Genomic DNA, 20,217 nt, shown 5'->3' with positions numbered 1-20,217 from the left:
ATACGATGCTCGACAAGTAATTCGCGAAATGATCAAGACCACGTTGAAATCTGTGACAAAAGACGAATAAAACAAGTTAGCGTTCCACAGAGATCGACCGCGAAATTAATACATGATTTGACCTGGTGAAAAGTTCATTTCGTAGAAATGGGACAATTTCATTCTCCCCTTAGCATCCGCGTGGCTATTAACGTTTCGTTGAACAGGATATTTCAGCGGTTGTCGTTTCTCGTCTATCTCTGCCCTTTTTGCCGGGCATCCTTGTTCAGTGGTACGATTGTTTTTTAGCGGATTCGTTTCATTTGGCGGAGACCGCGTTTGCGTGCTTTGAATTCTGATGCGTTAATATACTCGCTCAGAAAGAAAAGGGAACGATACGACCATCTTCCGCAGTATTCGTTACTCGAAATTCAGCCACACTTGATTCGCTAATATTTTCCCTTCGTATTGATTCTTCTTTCCGTTTCATTCGTTTTCACCCTCTTTTCCCTATTTCACGTTTTTTCTCCGACACGCAGCGCTCCTAAAGAGACCTACAGACGCATAAAATTTATTAAAAATACAGGTGAAGTAGATAGAGCACTTGGACGAATCCAACCTATTTTTGTAATTATACCGGACAGATTGAAAAAGTAATTAAAACTTGTGTGATATTTAATCGAATTGGCGGCACTTTCGAGTTACGCGTTAAGCGTAGAAATAAAAATTTAATAATCCTCTAAGATCTACTTATTGTCGATGAAATCAAACGTAGTTGTGTCAAATATGATTTTCTATCTATTTGCAAATGAAATAACGTTGATACAAGCGACGTTTGGTTTAATCAAAATACGATAACTAAAATTTAAAGTCGTATATTATATCGTATATCAAGACTGCTGTCATCCGCAACACGTGGTATTTGCATTTTAACTCGGTTGATATAGTATATGTAGGTTGTACGTATGCACGCAGGAATAGTTTCAGCAACGACTCGCTCAAATACGCGAACGCGGTCATTGTTTTTCCTCGACTTCTGTTTGGTTTCCATTCGCGGAGAAACATTACAGCGAAAAAGTTTCACCGGTTTAACGAGAGCGTAACGCCGTTCTTCGATGTTTATGCTCGCTAAATTAACGATAACGAACGCTGGTACACGTTTTGTTTCGTCCCTGGTTTAACTTCTCTCGCATAGGACGAATACCAGGCTTCCTACTAACCATCGCTAATGAAATACATATTATTTTCTGTTCCTTCGTGTTTAAATGGAAATTGCGTTTACGCGATCGCTTTGCCAACCAAACATTTTTATGAATAGATTTCGTAAAAACGTCCGAATCGTGTCGTCACGGTGATCGCCAATCACACGATATTTCTCGTTACATCCGAAACAACTTGCACGTTGGACGCGCGAATGAATATTTCAAACGAATCCGCAAAGATCAAATGTTCTACTGTAACTTCGTTGCGGAACTCGTTTCAAAATGGCCCGTTTCTTGAAAATAACGAAGTACGGAAACCGAGAGAAATTTTATTTTAAATTTGTATCGGCTAACAAATCACCGAAGTCGACATTTTTTTCGTATCTCGAACAAGGGATGTAATCTTTTATTACGTAACGTTCGAGTACGAATTTACAAGTTTTCCCGACCGTTTCCAAACTTATCGATAGATATTAAAAAGTACCTGTCGCTCGTGTCATCGCTTGTCGTACGTTTGACGCTAGGTTTTTCACGTATTGAGTTTCGAAAGTTCGAATTTTGAAGTTATCGATTAAAATATTCGCGAAAGTACTGGGCAAATTATTTCTCCTGTCATCGATTCGCTTAAAATCTGTTTACTGTCAGAGTCAACGGTGGGATCATCTTTCACTGTTCGTTTGCTTTTCAGAGTGGCGTTCAGAAGAAGTTACTTCAGCAGCACGGAATTCCCTATCTTGCCCAAACTGACTCCTGAGAAGTTGCTTCATTTATAACTGGCGTAAGTTAAACAGCTTGTGTAATATAGTTCATGTTGTAATCCATTAGCCGTAACATTTTCTTCCAGAATATCCTTGGATATTCATATCATCACATTGACTAATATTTCCATTATCTTTCGTCTAATATTTCGTGCAGTAAATAATTTCATACGTTCAAACGCAACTCACGAACTAAACAATTTAAACCTAGTTTGATTCTCAAACATGACGATAGATCTCATAACTGTACCGTCGTTTTCGATACCGTGGCACGAACAAATATATTCAAAAAAATGTATTACATGCAGAAGCTCTAAACCTCATAAATTTTAACATCCTGATGAAAACTTGAACTTTGCATAGTCAAGTGACAAATTTTCTACGACAAGAGTTTTTTATAATAAAGTAGCTGTCACTCGAGGAAACAACTTATAGACGTTTTCGTTAGTTACTTGTTACTTGAATATCGCGTGTCGTCGAACGTGTTTCATTCGTTTCTATATCAAATAAAGAGACATAGTTATCGTAATGTTCAGGAATCAATGGTAAGCCAACGATCCGTTTGATGAATTTAAAAACAAGTTTAACAATCATTTACAAAAGGGTAGAAGAGAACGTTGATTTTTGTCGAATCGTAAGATACGTCGTCTTTCAAAATAATCCGCAAACATCGCGTATCCAAAGAGAGAGAGAGAGAGAGCGTAAGCGCGTTATTTCAACGAATGCGGTCTGATTCAAGCCCAAGCACCTTCTTCCGACGACTGCGCATAGAGAGCATGGAAATCCGGTAAATACGGTCTTTGCCTAGCGATATTCTCTCTAGCTTCGCGTAAACAAGATGGCTCGGTATTTACATAGGAAAGACGAGCTCGATGTTGGTCGAGCGAGCGCATAAATCTGCACCCCCATACCGAACTTCCTCTCGCAACGAAGCCGCTCCTCGCAACGAAGCCGCTTCTCCATACGACCGTGTCAAGACCTCAAGGACCGCTGCTTTCACAGCCTTCACGAACAAGGAATATATACTGTTTTCTCAGAGTTAATTTTTAGAGCTCGGCACGATTGTTACAAATGTTCGTTTCGAAAGTGTCTTTCTAGAAACATTAAATCGAGAACTGCTTTTTCAAATGTTAGATGTGTTCAGCGCAAGATTGAAAAAAAGCGAGTATCGCGTCATGACATGCGGATAAAGAAATAAAAAAAAGTAATTGTTATTAATTAGATTTAATAGTTTCTTTGTTTTTATTCCTATTCTATTCCTCGACTGATTAGATATCAGCAAACAGTTTCTTGAAATTAACTTGAGAGCATAGAACAAGTATCACCTTACGTATCGAATTATCCAGTAAACCATTTGAACAAGTTAAAACGATAAAGCCAAAGTAACTCGTACACGGCAAACTGCTACCTGGGAGTCTTAAATACGCGAAATTCCTGCAAACCGTATATTATTACACTTAAAACGCGGAACTGAGAAGTTCCGGCTTACAAGCGGAGCGTACGAAAAGGAGGGTGTTACCGTTCATACCAGAGCGAGTGGAGTCGATCTCCGAGTTGCTACTCGGCAGGCTCGTTAAAAGATTTAGACGTACTTTCGTTTCGGCTCTGTTGGAAACAAAGCGTCCGCGTACAATCGGCCTTGGCTCACCTTGGTTGCGACTTTTACATTTACGGATTTTACCATATCGCGTCACGTTCAAATATTTACCGGCCGAGTCTTGCATACCAAAACTGAAATTACGGGTATTCGCTCGTCTACAACGGTTATTAATGGCCTCCTGTTTTCTCCCTGTAAATTACCAGGAAATTTACCGGCGACCTATTATGTGGAAGTCCCAACTTTGTTCGAAGTCTGTTGCATACTCCACTATTGGTAGAGCACGGTGTTATAATAATAATCGCTAAGAAGCGATTAATTGCCAAACAGAATCTGCGGTTTAGCGATTTTAGCTGTCGAACCCCTTGGCGAAGGATCCTCTGCTTGAAAATGATTTAACGTGTCGTTTCCGATGCAACGAGGCAGCGTTAGGAGACATCACCGCGTGCGAAGTATCCTTCGAATATTCTAATTCTAGAATAAAGGATACCTATCTTTCGCTCGAACCTATCGAGTCTCGTAACCACGAAATGCTACTTTCTCGAGATAATTGGTTTAACCCTCCATTGTAGAAAGTCCTACTAAAGAATTCGCGTCGGTATGCGTTCGAAGTTTCCACGCAATATCAGCAAATCGTAAAATATTTGTAATTAAATTAACTTTTATTTCGGAACGGTGTATTTGAACGCTGTCTACATGCTGTTTTGAAAGTTACGAAATAAAGGAACCAGAAAGATCGTACAAGTTTGTTGTACTTTCGCAAGCGAGGTGAAGTTTAACGAGATTAATTAAATCGAAATACAAGAGAAATTTGCTCATTTTCACGATATTTGAAAGTTAATAAATTTTCGAAATTAGAATTAAATCGTCAGATAGCGATAGTCGTCACAGTCATCTACATAACCAGAGCTAAGTCGTTTCATTTGTCAAGATTTAAAGTATTTCTTGTTCAATCGGTTCTGCCGTCATATCGAAACGTTGCACGATTAAACATTACGTTCTATATTCTGTGCCTAACATCGAAATCCATTTATTCTCAACGTCTGTTAACAAATTCTATTGACAACTACCGTCTTCTTTTCTCTTTCCACTGTTCCTTTTTCTCTTATCATGCCGCGTTATCAAGTAACTAGAATACTACTCGTTAATTACTGTTTAAAATTCTACCAGAATATATTTGTCATCGTTTGGTCGGTGTTTCGACGAACCAAATTGTTACGCAATTGTTTGTTTCTAAGTTAAACTCGTCCAATTCTTGTACACTTTGACGAAGTTTCAGCTATATCAGCTGCTTTTTTTATTTCACGAGAGACGCGAAGAAGATCAGACGGGAAGATCTAAAAAAATAACGAAATGGAACGAATGGGGTATGAATTTACGAGAGCATCTATCCAAGCAGAAACGAGAAGGAGATGCAATCTCGGATACATCCGCGTATCCGTTTGGAGTACTATACATATACATACTCCATACATACGTTGCATACTGTATACAGATACATAATGTCTAAATTTTCGACACCTCTGCCGTTAATCTATACTCTCTGTCTTTCTCTCTCTCTCTCTCTCTCTCTCTCTCTCTCTCTCTCTGAATGTCAGTACATATATCTTCGATTTTATCATTCCCGTTTCCATCCAAAAACCATACATGTACAAACATTTGCAAGCTGCACCAGTTTTCGAATTACGTATAGATACATATACGTATGTCTATGTGCTGATTTTTTTCTCCGTTTGTGGTTAAAATCGGTGTCAGTTGCATCAATTGAATGATTAATGCGCATAATGACAGATATTTGCACATCGAATAATGCATTATTAATTACAAGCATCGAGCCTCGTTTTAATCGAATAATTATCTTAAATGTTATTATTAACATTTCACATGCACTACATCGAGGCCATGAATTAATTAGTACTTTTCAGACCGTGATCGTTTAAATTGTAATTATGTAACAACCGAACAATATTAACTTCGTTGTCGAGCCCTGATATTTTCCTTTCGTGCTAAATTTATTTTGTAAGCGGACGTTCATGACAATTAATTTAACAGCGATATAATTAATAAATCAATTTCCAATGATTTCAAGTCCGACATATGAGCGCTGGATACGTTAAAAAATTAATCTGATAAACAGTAAAACATTGGTTTAGCATTCGAATGAGATCGATACGATGCATACACGGTTTCCCCGCTGCAACGTAAGAACAAAATGGTCGATTCGAAGAATTTCTCAGCCAGTCATTTCGATAAAAAAGCCGAAAGTGTCAAGGGGAAACAACACGAAAAGTGCTCTCGAATACCGTAACGAGTAACGCATCAGCGTGCGGTCATTTTTCTCGTATCGATCGAGCATCGCGTGCCCGCACCGTTCCTTCGAGCGGAGCTTCCTCAACGATAAATCACATGGTTGATTGTACTCCTTTCATGGAAGGCCAAACGAATCGTCAAAGTAGAAAGAGTTTCTGGCTAGATTCATACGCATGAACACGCGTATACGTTTAGAGAAAGTACGTACACCGATCCAGATATCCTATCTAATTCCATGAAACGGCAATGTCGAGAAATCGAACGGACCTGATATATTATTCGTCTCGCGAAGGAAGCTACAGCCAGCAGCTAAAATCGTCTTGCTATTTTGATCTAGCTCTTCTCGATACGTCAATTTCTCCTACATTCGTCACGTTGTTTAAGCTCCGTTCCTCCTCAATCACCTAGTCAGTTCTAAAATAATTTACAGCATCTAAAATTGCCCGCATCGTTGAAACTCCGATCGATAGTCGAGACAGAAGATTTCACATCCTCTTGCGGTATTTCTTTCTTCTTGATTGCTCGAATCTTTTCTTATCGCTAGATGTATCTACATGATGTCTTGCAAAGTTAGTGCGTTATCCAGCAGGGTAGGTATGAGTTTACAAAAACAAAAGGGACAAAATAATATTATTTCCGAAAAAATCGACTTTGAAAATGTATCAGATGTGTGCGCATACTTCGCACAACAGCTCTCTATGTACACAGGGTGTTCGGCTACGGGTGTTAGGAAATTCAAAGGGTAATTCTTGAAGCCGAAATGGGACGAAAATCAAAAATATAAAAATTGCGTTTTCGGCTTTGTTTTTAATTGTTGTTTTTAATATTGACAATTAAAAATCGGCCAAAATGTCCCTGCATGGGAGCAAACCTCCTTACACGAACGAAAGAAGGTCAACCTAAGCAGTGGAGGCGCACAGTGATCCTCAAACCGAACAACATATGGGCGGCTTCTTACCTTGTACAAGTCGTAAAGAAGGAGAACATGATACTCAGAAACGTAAACGAACCCGCGCGACGTTCTGCAAAAAAAATGGTAGATTGAACATTAAACCTGCTTACTCGTGGAAATCCATAAGAGCATATCGAAAACCGCCTTATAAAATTTTGGAGTAGAGAGGATTAATGTTTCCTCTAATTATTTGCCTCCATAATTCATAAATGAAAAAGTGTATTGTCAATGTTCGTAAAAGGTTTAGATAGATACATCGATACGAACACCTAGCCAGGATCGCAGCCAATTAGCTCATATTACTTGCCATATAATTAATAATTATACACAGTTAATTCCTTTGCTGTATAATGATACAATTAGTAATTATATATCAAATAATACTGATTGCCCGAGTCTCACCGCGAGGAGGTGCTGCGAGCGGAGACCCACCCTATCCGCGACCCATCCACCCTCCTTTTACGCAAAACAAATCTACAATTTACTCACCGTCAAATAAATACTCCTTTTGGTGTGCGTTTGCACAATGTTCAAAACAAACAGCGAAAGTAGCTTTTTTTAAGAAAACCCGACGCGAAAACTAGAAACCTTACTAGACTTCGTGAAAACCTGAAATATAAAAATTAAATTAAACCTTAATCTAATTGTAAATACATATATATATATATATGTTAATATTAAATATGTATATCAAATATCATGTTAATTAATTAGGATTAAGAGTTAAACAAAAAGAACACGAAAATATAATTTAATCGAAACTATCGTGATTTAAAAATATTGAAAGAAACTATTGCGTAGCAAACACTGACTCTACAAACCACATTGCGCGCGGTCACAAATATCCTCTGAAAATAAAACTGTTTAAAAGCGGGGGAGAGGGGGAGAGAGGTTAGAAAAGAAGCGAAATATCGTTTCAATATTTTTCTTCTTTTCCCTATCGAACGTTTATTTAGGATATACTGCTATTTTTCTCACATTTAAAAGATTATTATTAAGAAATGGAAACAAGTATGAAAAATATTACTTGAGAATTATAAGAAATTTCTCGATATCGAACAAATGCTTACGAGTACCGGGAATGCAATGCAATCATTTGCAAGAATCATACCATGAATGTTTGTTATTAGAACACGAAACATACACTCCACTAACACACAACAGACGCGTGTTATAAATATTCGAAAATATTTGCAAGAATTCAAAACTTTACAACTAAATATACTTAAAAAATACTACACCAACGCGCGCGAAACCTTCCTTTGAAGTAATTGAGCCTCCTTGCACGCCATCTCTACGACAAAAATATAAGTTACAAAACTGCAAGTATATGACATTAACTGCAGCAAATTCACGTAATATAGCAATGTTATTAAGATTTCTACACGCAGCTATCGTTAAATTATCAAGAATTCTATATCGCGGATTGCATTGAAACAATAAGATAATTCATTAAAAATTCGTTTGAAATAAGAGAATGATTTCATATATTCGGAACAGAACAATGATCTATTTAATAGTATTCATTTTCATCTTAGTATTCTAAATAATTACGAAATTATCTATTATGAAATATGTTTCAAATATATTTTAAAATAAATATAAATTGTATATAAAACGTTATCCATACTCGCCATGAAAAGGCTTAGTTAAGATAAATTAAATATTACCACATTTCCATGAAAATTCATTGGACCGATCAATAATCGTCGTTGCGTCCATATATTAATATTCCTGTTACTTGTATATTACCCCTGTTATCGATCAATAACCTGCACAAAAAATAACTCGAAGTTAAAACAAATGTATAAGATAATTAAATGAAAACACAATCAAACTCAAATTTTATTACAAAAGCTTACGATAGAAGCTACCGGTAACAGCATCATTTAATAGACGACTGAAAAAAGTTAAAACAAAAAATTTCAGAAAACTGCTTACTGTTCAATGAATCGTTAAACAGATGTGTATTAATTAAACGATATTAACGAGATATAAACGATAGTAAAAGGTACAGTAATGACAGTAATAAAGAACGACGTCACCAATAGGTTAGAATACGTTACAAACCTGACACAACATGAAGCACATTATCGATACGACATGAGACGACTGAATGTCTTCTCGTACCTTAGTTTCGCTGTGTAACTTCCAGAGAGGAGGGGGAAGGGGCGACGCACGATTCGGTGGCACAAGGACGTACACAGTTAACGATTACACGCAGTTACAGATTAACGATCTACACAAAAAAAATGTATACTATTATTTGTCTAACTTGCGAGTAAACAAACATACGAGTCGTTGCACTAAACTCTTCGACATACAATAACCATTTTTGTAATTTTAATAGCTTTTACAAGCTGAAACTAAATTCACACTTGTGTGACATTAGCTTTGAATTTAGAACTGTGTTAAGTTATATTGAATGGCAGTTTACGATGAAAATAATTACGCTATTATAGTCAAACGATATAACTATTGTAAATTAAGGGCATAATTATTTTTAATTAATGGGAACATATCGTTATAAATTAATAGTATAATTGTCAAAAATTAATGGTGTAATTGTTTTAGATTAATAGTAAATTGTTATAAATAAATGGGGTAACTATTATAAATTATTAGTTTATTTGTCACAAATTAATAGTATACTTTGGTATACTTTAGTAGAAAAAATTTCACGCTATAGTAGAATACAACTAATTCGTGTTGTAGACGGATTTATGCGTTAATGAACGTCAATCTTGCAGTTTTTCATCGGACAAAAGATCCGTGATAAGACACGGTTATGGACACCAGTAACTTTTCTTTTGACGAAACAGAGCTATGCCCTCTGGTTGCTTTTATAAACCCGATGTTATATCGGTATAGCCGGCAGCGGTTTAATTAAAAATTTTTTGCCAGGCTACGAATGAATGGTCGCTTCATCCGAAGAATATTTCCCTCTTTTTTTGCTCAACTATCCGAATACTTAATAATTATTCCGATAGATTCGGGTCGGATATCTCATTGAAACATTCTTCGCTTTCCCCGACGAAAAATAATAAAATTAATCCGTACAATTTTTACACCTTCACCCTTTGTATCGTTAAAGTCATAGAACTTTCAGAGCGTTTCAAATTGATTTCACCGTATTTGATCTCGTATTGACATCTATAATCAATTCAAATTAACATGTAAAAAAATATCGAATTTAATCATGTGAAATAAATCGCGTATGAACCCTCTCCAAATGGAGTGTTGTCCACAAAATTTGTTCTTACGAAATTTCACCTGTCGATATAGGTGAAACCGGTTTCGTGCCTGTGAAACGATCCTCGTGGAAGCTATTAATTCAGTCTTACTGCTGATAGCAGTGCAAAAAATGTATGAAAGAGAATTCAATCTGTTCGTCAAATGACTAGCGAATTTTCAATTAGATATAAATTTTCCAAAAAATTAACTACCTATGTGTCGTTGAATTATTGAAAATGTATAACGACGAATTCCCTGATTTAACCGAGTAACAAAATTTCACGATCAGCGTTACTGTTCGAGATAAGAAGTCATTTTGTCCCGATTAGATTTTCCGACGTAAATCGTAAAAATATGAACGCGTTTCTGCATCTCGAAAAGCTTTAACAATGATGTGTATTAGCAAAGTCATAATTTCGACTCTTTGTCGAGCTAATCGAATGTCAGTCATTTCCAGTCGTCGTTCCTGAGAAATGGTTAGTTTAATAGCCATGGGAACTGAAAAATTCGACAGTTCCACGATAATTCAATGGCTCACGATTTGTCTCGAGTTCAAAAAGCAGAAACATGGACTCAGGCGGAAAGCAGATAAGAAAGTAATGAAAAAAACGATTCTTCTCGTTCTGCATTTTCCATCAAGCAGTGACGGATCGATGACGTATTGCCAAGAAGCCGAAGACGAAGAAAACGTGGGCCCTAAGAAGAACGATTCGTAAGTTAAATTACGCAGCTTGCATTTCGTTGTGCAATGTATGGCAGATGAATACCAAGTAAACAGCACTTGAAGAAGTTGCAACAATCCGACTTCGTTTAAATACTAATTTGCTGTTAGTTTGAATATCGAGTTAACTATGGTAAATTGTAGTAAATTATCGGCAGCTGCATACTGTTGGTTGGCGAGGAAAATCGTGGCCACGAATACAGATTGCGAAAGATAAGATGTTCGTTAGACTCAAATTCGAACAATCTGCGTCGTGAATGGAATAGAGAAAGTTAACGAAATTATCGCGAATTCTTTCCGGCGTTAACAGAAAATTATTTCGCATTGTTATCGTTAATCGCGTTGTTTCGAATGTTCCGATCTCGTAGCGAAAGAAACATAATTGAACCGAGTGTGCAAGCTAGTATCGATCTCGCCGTAATAAGGACGTAAGGTAGTAAACGAGGGACCGAGTGACTCGCGCGGTAGACTATCAAGTGGCCATTACGCGTTTACACGGTAATTGGTTAGCCCGATTTTCGAGCTGTCGGCCAGCCTTTAGGCGGGTTAATATAAAACTAGTTATCGCGACCCCGATTACGGCTTCCATAAAAAACGAGTTCGTTCCTCGATAAATGGCTATCGAGTCAAGTACACAAAAACATTGAATTACATACATCGGCCAATGTCCGCGCAGGTACGCCTGCTTTTCCCATTGAAGCTTCTGCCAACCAATTTGCTTATCTTTCCCCTGACTTCTGATAGTGTTTTTCAACTGTGTTTTAGCGGCCGACACGCACGATGAATTGTTCGTGCTGATTCTCTTTCGGTAGTTCGACCGAACGTATAGACTTTGGCGTACGTACCTAGAACGAGTGAATTTTCGAAGCGCTCGCGAGAACGCCTCGCTTTTAGTTCTTCCGATGATTCGATGTAAACTGTCGTTTAAGTAACTTTGTTAACGCGAGTAAATTTGTGGAAATTCGGTTTGCCCGCCAATGGAGAAGTTTTACAAAGAAGACGACAGAGCTCTACCGCTCCGTGTACATCCGATACACGAGTAACTTTAATTAATAAAACGATTGGAGGGGGAAACGGAGTATACGTGCGATGTATATCAGGAGTTTAAAGCTGTCGATCGAAAGAAGACGTTGTGTCACAAAACTCGCTCAGAGAGAGAGAGAGAGAGAGAGTAATCTAGGCATGGAGGCTAGTTTCTAACGAGCGTGCAGACCGAATATCGCGCGACGATATTGATACAACGGCAAACATAATGTGGCCTGGAGCATCGCCAGATACGGGTCAACGGTTATTGCCCGTAATAACGTCGTAAATCTGCGAGATGAACACGGAACCGAGGATCCTTTGGACAGGAGAAATTCCATGCGCGGAGAGTTCTATCTCGCAATCGTTTCGAGTTACGGCCTTCTCCCACGGCCTTGGCACAGACTCTACTCTAGAATACGCACCAACGTCTCGCTAATGAACCAATAATTTCACTAATGACGCTCGATCAGAAACTGTTTGTCGCACACCTGCGTCCGATTAGAATCAGTATTGCCGGAATCTCAAACAACTACACACTCGTACACGGTTCTGTTTCTGTCCGTTAATCGCCGATCTTCCGAGATTCCTACAACTATTGCCAATTCCACCGTATTTCTCCTGCTGTCTTTTCTTACATTCGCTTAAAACGGAATAGAATGCTATGGGAAGAACTTTCTTTCTTCGTGCAGTATTTATCTTTCAAACGATACAGTAAATATACATATACTTTATGTCTTGTACGTTCTAAATTGCAGAGATTGGCAGAAATCCTTCGTCGTTTGAGTAGCTCGTTACACTTTGAACGAAAAGCCAATAACGAGTTGATAACTTTTTACGAGTTTTCTATGCCGAATAGACTCGATATTTTCGAGGCGCTCTCTTTAATTTATGTTCCTTCAAATAGTTCGAAACAAAAGAAAACTTCTTTGAACTCGTAAACCGTTGTACCATTTTTAAACTTTAGAATACACATTGTTATTATATCGATCTTATTTGCTCACCGATTATATATATATTTCTTTTATTTTCCAACAATTTTAGACATCTTTGAACGATCGCTTCGCTCGGCGTAAGAATAAGCATGTCCTCGGGCTCTTCGGAGATCGGTCGATCTTGAGGAATACAATGTTATGCGATCCACGCGTACAGCCGTTCTAGTATGGCAGCGTTTTCACGGGATCCACCGATAGACGAGTTGCTGGAAGGTTAGACAGGAGCGGCAGTTTTGCCGAATGGTCACGCGATTAGTTAGAAAATTTTTGCACGCGATCGTCGAGCGCACTTCTGATTGTGAGCCAAGACCCACCCAAGCCCTCGGGATTCTATGAGCAGCACCGCAAACATAATCAGCGGTTGTCACGAAGCAAAACGCGTTACGAGGAATCAGCTACGATTAGCTCGCAACTTAGAACTGGTGCCTCGCAACGACTACAATTATCTAGTTAAACTTAGGTATCCTGATACACTGTGCAAATAGTTTATATATGTACGAATACACGATATTGACATTGTATTAAAGGGGAATCCGATATCCGATGGAAACGCTTAAATAGATCGTAAAGAGTGGATTAGGGGTAAGAAGGTGTGGGAAGTGGACGCGAGAGCCAAGATGCCCCGAAAGCGGTGAAACTGCAGAAACGAGGTGAAGGGATCGTCGGTAGTCTTTGAACCGCTCAAGATTACGTTTTGCAGGTCGTGCAGTTTCTTCGGTTCCGTGGACTTGATAAATGCTCGAAGAGAAAAAACGAAACCAGGACCTTTAATTTTTCACCGGCACGAACAAGGACGAGGTTTCTCTGAATAACGCGGTATACGGCATCCAGAATTATGCTCCGCGTCGCGCCTCGCCACACCACGCCACGCCAGCTAGATCGCAAGAAGAAAGAGCTACGGATGAGAAAAATACTCGAGAATCATAAATTCTGCTAACGACCGAGCATTGATTTTACAATCGTTCTCATACGAAAGCTCCTGCCTCCGCTTCTTCTATCATGACCTTGCGAATGACGAAGATGCGGTGCAGCAAAGAGATGGACGTTATTGAATAACAGTCGATTCTAATCTTTCTTCCAACAAATCGTTTTTGCTTGCTTTTTGCATTAGTTTCCCTTCTTAGTTGGTACAAACGTATTTCTAAAACAGACAGTTAACAGTTGATAGATTTCGTTGCGACTTTATTCCTTTTTGATCAACTTACAACGAATCCATCGAATCTATCGACCCATTTGAGGATGTAGTTGCAAAATTAATTACATAATTGGCGTGAAATTATTATTATTACTAGACGCAACGTACATCGTTCGGAAGTGTCATATCGTAACAACTACATAAATTTGGATGATGTAAACTTGGAATCGTCGAAGCAATTTCTAATCATAGAAATAAAATTTCCCACATAAAGCGACGTTACAACTTTTGCGAGGATTTCTGGCACAGGGCAAGAAAGCTACTCTTTTTATGCGTCTTTTTATTCAAAGAAAAGGGGTCGTGTTCGCGGTCGGTGGAATAGAAAAATTCGAGATAAAGTGGCCAGAAGACCGCAGAGTGCGACCACGGAAAATAATGGAACGGAAGGTGCTCACAGGCCAATCGAAACAACAATTTACCAGCGGCTACTTTTATCTATAATGGTAACGGACGGAAGCTTCGATAAAATGGAGCGGACCTAGCATTTCTATAGTTGCATTTTTTCCCTTTGCCGTTAGAAGTGGTGTTCGCTTTCGCTACCAACGATACGACGTTTTCTTTGTTGCTATATACATATTAAACGAAAGACGAAAAAGCTTTTCTCGCGATACTTTATATCACGTAGGTGCGTTTAAATAATTTATACAGTTATTGATCGCGGATAACTTTTTAAGAGATTCACATTGGGCGACATTTCGATGTTGCCGTTTTAACGATGTCTTATCGAGAAACTGCGCCCGATATTCGTTTGCCCCGACGCCTTAAGAAAATATCGAAATTAACAAAATTTTCAACAAGAGATTTATAATATCGTAAGAATTTCAAGGTGGATGATCGAAACGTTTGTGAAATAATTCGTTGCCTCTCGGAAGTAGAATCGACCAGTCGTCAAAGGACATTTCAATCGAACTTGGTCCGACCATCCTGGGATTCTAGTTGGAAACAAATTCACGCTGACTCTTCTTCTCGAGGCTATTACACAGTACGTAGATGGTAAATAAATGAAAGAATCTTCGCTTTCTCGTCTGTTCTTAAGCGTATTGCAGTAACGCTCAAAAGCGAAGCTCTAACGGTAACTAACGTTTCCCGACAAGCAAATAACTTTCACGAGAACAATCAAATGGCAGAAAGTGTAAGAAAGAAGAAGCAAAGCGAATAAAGTGACAACGAGAGAAAAGAATGGACGCAACATTTGCTAAGTTGTTAGAGAATTTGCTTTCAGCCAGTTTCGAGCAATGGAGTGACCACGTCTGTCCGTAAGACGAGTCGAGCTGCTCGACGAGGTGAAACGAGAGAAAAGCAACCGGGTTGTATTTGGTCGTGCGAGCCTTTAAGATAGCAAGAGAAGAGGGCTTGCAGCGGACCGAGAGAAGGGAAAACCATCTCCCGGTAGCTCCGGCCACGGACAATTCGCTTCGTTTAACCAGACTTGGCTATTGGACGATGGCCAAGCGGTATCACACAGATGTTTGCTGCTCTTTTGAACGTCAGTTATGAGTCTTTCAAATTGCATCAAAGCTGTACAATAGTTCCCTTTCTCTACATCCTTTCTCTTTCTCTCTTTCTCTCTTTCTCTATTTCTCCGTTACTCGCCCCTATCTCTTCCTTTGTCGATTTCTACTTCTCGGCTGAGATATGAAGATAAACGTCAGGGAAAGCTTTCCTTCTCTTCGCGTTACTTCTCTTTCTTCCTTCTCTTCTTTCGTTGTTCGATATCGATACGCTTTTCCGTCACTTTAGTTACTCCACAACGACAGAAAGGGATCGGCTATGATTCTGGTCTGCCATTTGCCCGATATCGTCACACTTGCACGACTTCAGTTACCTCTAGATAAGCTTGGTCTTCTTTTCAACGATGAAAACGCGCGGATGATCGTATCAAGACGGGACGAAATACATATGTGCTTAGCGGTATCTAGCAACGTTAATTTATTATCCAGTTGGTTTCTTTTCTAATTGCCTAAACAATTCCTTGTAATAAATTTGTACATTTCTGCTTCGCTTCTAAAAACGTGCTTTAATTTTAACAGGTATTCTCGTAATTATAAATCCTTTTACGCATCTTGACGTTAATTCTCATGCGAAATGTTTCAAGTGAAACGTTATTCAACCGCTTGAGTTACACCCAAATAGTTAGCTAAAGTAGCGAACAAAGGATAATCCATTATATCTCGCCTCCAGTATTCTCTGAAAATAATTCTTACTCGTTATACAGACGGCGCTCGTTTTTCATCGCGCTGTTGCAAGTCGTAGCATAAAGGGGCCAGCTTTCCACAATTCTCTAACCTGCGATGCACTTTGAACAGCAGGAAGTAGTTAGAACGCTGCGTGATGGTATATCAGCGCTTCCTTCGCGGAAGCAATTTCCCAAGCCCTCTTCGATTACTTCGACACGATCAACCAAATTTTCTCCTATTTACAACGGGGAATTTGTAGCCAGAGATAAGCGTATAATGGATCGGATATTCTTCCTACGGAAGAAGGCAACTTGGAAAAATTCAAAAGTTTCTTTTTACCGTAACATATGTATATTCGATTTAATCTTAAAAGCGAGCGACTAGGTTCTCGCCGAGCGAAACTTTTGTTGCATGCTCGTCTATATCGCAAACGATAAGAAAGTATGTGCACAAGACGCAACGTACGCAAATGAAAAGCGGTTGTCCTTGCGATTCGGAATAGGTACTGTTAAAAAAGGATGAACGTATTTAGAAGTCAAATTTTTCTTCGGTTCCGTAGGATAGCACGGTGAGTGAATACATGTATCGCGTATGTACATATACGCATTGCATTCGGTCCGTCGAGCGTCGATTAGAAGCGTACATACGTTGGAATTTTGGCGCTAACGTGATTTGCAGAAACGGCATTCTTCGATTATATTCGGCCGCGAGGGAACGGAAATCGATCGAGTTCTCTTATGGCGCATATTTCAGTAAAAACCGGGGTATCGAGGATCGAGAGAAAAACTGCGCGACGATTCTATCAACCAAATACCAGCTTAGATTTCCCCGTTTCGCCTCTTTTCCCTGTTGCATCGAGCTTCGTTTTTTCTTGCTTCTCTCGCTCGTTGCGCTTGCTAAAAACCCGCCTTTGGTCGTTTTGCATTTCCCGTATGCTCCATTGTCGACTGCGACAACGTACGAACGCGTTCGGTTTTTTGTTAATCCCACTTGCACGCGCCACACGCGCTTCGATATCGACGAACGTAGGTGGAATCGCATTCGAAAATATCATAGAGGCAAGCGAAAACGCGACTGATCGAACATCGTCGGATCTAGCATCTGGTACAATATCGTTCGAAAGATTCATTCGTACACCGCACCGCACTACCTCGTGTTTTGTTCGTACGCAACGCTATCCTCCGAACTTTCGGCAACACTTGGCAATGTTCTGTCCTTGTTGCTTGTTTCTTTTCCTGTCGCTTCGTTCGACCAAATCGGACCGTGATTTGTCACGGCTCCTTTTATCCCACTTTGGACGACATTCGATCAATTCCTAACGGTTTCCTACGCAATCGCGCATATTAATTTTAATCGAACGACTTTCAACGTATAATTACGGGGGTATTTGATTAAAAGCGTTTTTACATTGAACACAACACTGACAACGAAACGAAAAGGTGCAGTTTATCGATCGAGCGGTCTGGTCGACGAATCAGATTGGCGAGAACACGCGTGCCAAGGAAGCGAAAAGAAATTGTACAAAGACGAATCTAATAGGTTGTGGTTACTATCCGTTTCATCGGTTTACCCCAAAACGATGTAAAAGTATCGCTCACGCGAGCTTCATTAGCATTTAGAGTGGCGAGGGATTTATACTCCGGCTGCGACTGCTGGATCGCGACACGGTATGCATAGGATTATCTTCGAGCACCTGGACAATAGTAACCTAATCCATTTACAAAGAAAACGAGCTACTTCCTCTTTTCATCTGGCTCTATTCCTCGACACTTTTGTTTCTCTTTCTTCTCTAATGCGACAGGCTGGTCTTTTATCTTTCATCTTCTGTTTCTATTTTTTTGCGACACGTAGCGACGGCGTAACAAGAAAATAAGAAAAATATCGTTATCCTGTTGCATTCTTATACTCGTAAGGTCTGATGTTCAACTTTTATCCTTTTATATTCCTTTATATTCTTGGCTTTTCGTTGTTATGTATATTACGATATTGTAACCACCGTGAAACGGGCAAGGTTGAACGAGGGATGAGTTCGTTTATATTTTCCTCCGGATTTATTTACCGTTATAATATCATTAAACAGGCATTTACGTAATATAGTAAAGATCGGTAGAGGTAGGTCAAAGTACCGATAATAATCGAAAAATTAGCATATCGTCTGGTTGACTCGGCTATACGAGTTTAGAGGAATTCCTGCTCCGTGATATAGCGGCACCAGGTTCATAAAGTCTCGGCATGTCAAGCATTTTTTCATTCTTCCGTATTATCTTGGGTTATTCGATTGTCAGGGAGGAGAGAGACCGTGAACTCGTCGATGAAAGTTGGCGAGGGTTGAAGAACACGACGCTTAGCAGGCTACTGCAACGACGTCCGCATTAGCGCGTCGCATCGCGTCACTTTGCATCGGTCCGCGTCGGTCGGGTCGCGTTGGATTGCAAGTTAAGCGTGTAAACGCAGCTGCTTTGTATTTGCGGCCTGGTCTCGTCGAGTCGGCCGATTATATCACGGCTCGTGGAAATCCCAGCATTCTTGGTGAACGCCATCTGTCGCCAGAGCCGCTTCGTGCTCCGTGCCTTCGTCCTCTGTCCTCCGTTCTTCCTGTTCCCTGCTTCATCGCGTTAGAGAAGATACAGATTGCCGCTGGTAACTATACTCCTACGTGCGTTAACTCTACCGAAGTATCTATAGTCGTCGATAATTACAATATATACGTACGAATGTTTCGTTCGATGCACGCATCCAATTTTCAAGAGTAATATCTCCGAATGTCCGTTACTCGTGGACTTCATATTTCTTCGATTGTGTATATACCTAGGTAGTTTCTCTGATGGTTTTTCCAATCAAAACTTCTTACCTTCGTTGTCGTTTACATAAAACAACTTTATGAATTTTGTCATTGAAATACACGCGTTGTAGGCTGTTTCCATACGTCGTTTTCTTAACTTTCATTCCGCGTCATGAATCCGCTTATCACGCGTTTCGCGATTATTTAATAAGATAAGGTTGCCTACTCATTTTTCCATTGTAATTATAATCACTCTTCTGACTTTTAGCAAAATATATACGTATCGTTATCGATAACGGACGAGGAATCAATGAACGGATCGAACGAATCCTACCAAGGGAATGAAATCGCTCAATTACTTCGAGTTGATTGAAATAAAAAAATATCTCTCGTTCGTGTAACAATTACCTGTAAGTAGAATATTATTGTAATATAAATGCACGTTTCAAATACATATACATACATGTGTATATAAGCATCGAAGTGAGGTAACAAGTTTTCGGAAAGTAAAAAATGTTGAAATTGATGGGCGGAAATTGGTGGTTAAACTACGGAGGCCGTTATGAAGGGTTGGAAGCAGGCGAAACTTCCTATTTGTCCGAACGCCGGGTACGCGAACTATGTTAAACTTATTACGATGCAACGTAACCGCCAAGTACGTAGACACCGAGCCATTCACGTGTTGCGCAATATACTAAATTGTTTGGGAACTTGTGTAACGTAACATTTGCATAACAACGTTAAGCTTATTAAGCTCTGTAGGTATCATCGGTCCATCGAAATCGAACACTTAACGAGGCTACAACTTCGTTCCGGTCGTTCTGCTCGTACGTCTTAACTCGCGACGTTAAAGCAGTGCTTCCGGTTTATAAGAAAATTTCCGCGATCGTAATTTATCGTCGACGAAAAATGCATCGATCGATGCACTCTACCAGGATAAGACGGTTTAACAAAACAAATGACTTAACATAAACATAAACAACTTTTTGCAAGTTACGATGCTTCTAATTCTATATTTTATTTCCATGGACCTCAAAGATCTCTTATAATTGAACGAAATACAGCAAAGGTTACGACTCTTTGGTCAAGAATAAAATATCGTCGACGTAATATTATATTCCACGTACGAATATGCATACGACAGTGCCACGTGGAATACTAAATACACGAGTCTTCGTTAAAGCAAAACTGAAATTACTTCCTTAAAATCAGTTCCGCTCGCAGAAGCTAGAAAATGACGATAGTAACAGAGCCGCTCTCAACATCAAACTTTTCATTTTAGAACATATAAA

The 20,217-nt window shown here is 39.3% G+C and overlaps 1 protein-coding gene and 1 long non-coding RNA gene across 11 annotated transcripts in view; one reads left to right on the top strand and one right to left on the bottom strand.

Annotated features, from left to right (window-relative positions):
- Positions 1-339: 339 nt before the first annotated feature.
- The window catches only part of LOC122568605 (zwei Ig domain protein zig-8-like), an 83,005-nt gene continuing 63,127 nt past the window's right edge, over positions 340-20,217 (top strand). Inside the window, exons 1-2 of the mRNA XM_043728529.1 lie at positions 340-1,131; positions 1,870-1,959. The gene's annotated coding sequence lies outside the window, so the exon portion shown is untranslated. The remainder of the gene's footprint in view (positions 1,132-1,869; positions 1,960-20,217) is intronic.
- LOC122568608 overlaps positions 4,160-20,217 on the bottom strand; it is a 54,138-nt gene continuing 38,080 nt past the window's right edge. The window contains exons 1-6 of one of the 10 annotated variants that reach the window (XR_006317144.1): positions 8,869-8,938; positions 8,661-8,698; positions 8,469-8,570; positions 8,040-8,092; positions 7,288-7,407; positions 4,161-6,868 (exon numbers count right to left, since the gene is read on the bottom strand). This is a non-coding gene — a long non-coding RNA (uncharacterized LOC122568608). Of the gene's footprint in view, positions 6,869-7,287; positions 7,408-8,039; positions 8,093-8,468; positions 8,571-8,650; positions 8,699-8,739; positions 8,793-8,868; positions 8,939-20,217 lie in introns of those variants that run through there. The other 9 variants (XR_006317149.1, XR_006317152.1, XR_006317147.1 and 6 more) reach the window with 9 other exon arrangements.

Source organism: Bombus pyrosoma, linkage group LG6, assembly GCF_014825855.1.
Source record: "Bombus pyrosoma isolate SC7728 linkage group LG6, ASM1482585v1, whole genome shotgun sequence".
Taxonomy (NCBI): domain Eukaryota; kingdom Metazoa; phylum Arthropoda; class Insecta; order Hymenoptera; family Apidae; genus Bombus; species Bombus pyrosoma.
Note: the sequence above shows the minus strand (reverse complement) of the source record. Positions and strands in the feature narration are given on the sequence as shown.